The sequence below is a fragment of the Gopherus flavomarginatus genome, unplaced genomic scaffold, assembly GCF_025201925.1.
Source record: "Gopherus flavomarginatus isolate rGopFla2 unplaced genomic scaffold, rGopFla2.mat.asm mat_scaffold_34_arrow_ctg1, whole genome shotgun sequence".
Lineage (NCBI taxonomy): Eukaryota > Metazoa > Chordata > Testudines > Testudinidae > Gopherus > Gopherus flavomarginatus.
In genome coordinates, this window is record NW_026115061.1 from 5,173,594 (window position 1) to 5,175,807 (window position 2,214).

Genomic DNA, 2,214 nt, shown 5'->3' on the forward strand with positions numbered 1-2,214 from the left:
GTGTACAAAGGATTTACATGGGGTATGGGCATCTGAGTGGTGGAGACAGGAATGCTTAGAATATCAGGGACCTCAGAGCTTGTATAGTCCAGCCTCCTGCTTAAAGCAGGACTAATCCCTGGACACCTCCTTACCCCAGTTCCCTAAACAACCCCCTTGAGGATTGAACTCACAACCCTGGATTTAACAGGCCAATGCTCAAACCACTGAGCTATCCCTCCCCCAACATTGTTTAAGATGTTTTCAATTAACCCCACTTTTGGGGGATATTGTTCAGACTGGGTCTCTGTTTGCAGCAGGCAAGTCTGTTTGGCTCAGATCAGGCAGGGCACTGAAGTCCTTAGCTGCCAGGGGAAACAGGCTCACTACATAAGGTGGTCTCAGCACATAAGGTGGCAGCCCTCAAGGAGGTTTCTGTGATCCAGCCTGTCACAGCTCCATCTTTACAACTGAAATTACAGCATTTTCCTACTGCACAGAGGCAGTGTGAGGTTAAATCCATTAAAGATTGTGAGGTGCTCAGTTACCATGGTAATGGGGCCAGATAAGGTCCTAACACAGATATAAAGCCCTTAAAAGAACTGAGCTGGAGACATTTGCAGTCAATCAAATTCCTTTATTCAATGGAACCTTCTTCTCCGCACCATTTTCCAGAATGCTCCCTCCACCTCCTTGTTCCTCAGGCTGTAGATGATGGGGTTTAACATGGGCGTGATGACTGTGTATGACAGAAAGAGAAACTTGTCTGTGTCTGGTGAGTAGGAGGAATTGGGCTTCAGATACATAATGCAAACAGAGCCATAGAACAGTGTCACCACCACGAGGTATGAGGAGCAGGTGGAGAAGGACTTTTTCCTGCCCTCCTCCGATGGCATCCTCAGGATGGTGGAGATGATGCAGACGTAGGACATGAGGATCAGCATGAAGGGAAAGGTGACAAAGGACATAACCACCATGAAGACAGCCATTTCATTGCGGGAGGTGTCTCCACACTCCAGCTTCAGGAGTGGAGGAATGTCACAGAAGAAATGATTAATCTCATAGGATCTGCAGAAGGGTAAGATGAATACCATGCTGGTGTGACCAAAGGACATGAGGAAACCACTGAGCCAGGATCCAGCAGCCAGTCCAGTGGACACCTTCCTGTTCATAACCACGGGGTAATGCAGAGGCTTGCATATTGCAACATAGCGATCGTAGGCCATGGACGCCAGGAAAAAACACTGAGCCACCAGGGAAAAAAGAGAAATGGGTTTGTATAGGACAGCCCATGAAAGAGATGGCTTTATCCCCAGAGAACAGATTTCCAAGCATCTTGGGGACATTGACTGATGTGTATCACATCTCCAAGGACAGGTTCCTGAGGAAGAAGTACATGGGGGTATGTAGGGCTGGGTCAGCCAATGTGAGGACAATGATTAGAAGGTTTCCAGCCAAGGTAACTATGCAGGTGACCAGAAAAACCGAAAAAAATAAATACTGCAGGCTGGGAATGTCAGAAAAACCGAGGAGAATGAATCCAGTGATTGTCATGCTGTTTCTTCCCACTGTTTCATGGCCATTTTTCATCCTGAAGAAAAAAAGGAAACTATAAGTTGTCACAGAATACTTTCCCCCCACTCTGCCGTCCTCCACTGTCATACAATTTCTCCAGATAATCTGAGTCTTCCGGTGAATTTTAGGAAGCTAAGAATGTTGTCTTTTTTACAAATTGCTGCAACCTGTGTCTCTAATGCACTAATCCTCAGAGCTGTCCTGTGCAACATTTCTTGGAACCTGAATGAATATCTAATAAAATTTGAATTTCTGGGTACTCTGTGCTGGATCTTAGAGCAGTTCAGTGATGGATGTTTTATGTTGCTTTTACCCATGGATCCTTCCTCTCCCACTCCCAGTTTTGTGACTAAAATGTGTTATGAGATCCTGCAAATTTTCAAACAAGGTTAATTTGGGAGTGAGCGGGAATGTATCTCATGAATCCCTTAACCAAATGACTTCAGTTTTAGAACACTATTTCTAACCTAGTCCATCCAATTTTCAAGTGGGTCTGCCTATGCATGTGGACTTCGAGCACTTTGAAAACTCACCTTTCAAACAGACACCTCTGTGTAATGTTAACTTTGATGCAGTCCCATAAGGCCAAAACTGTAAAAGTGGCCAGTGATTTTGTGTCATTCTTCACTCTCTCACGAGCTCAATGCAAATGGAATTGCT

At 45.2% G+C, this 2,214-nt stretch overlaps 1 pseudogene; it reads right to left on the bottom strand.

Moving 5' to 3' along the window:
• Window positions 1–435: 435 nt before the first annotated feature.
• LOC127042193 (olfactory receptor 10A2-like) lies at window positions 436–1,982 on the bottom strand (annotated as a pseudogene).
• Window positions 1,983–2,214: the final 232 nt, after the last annotated feature.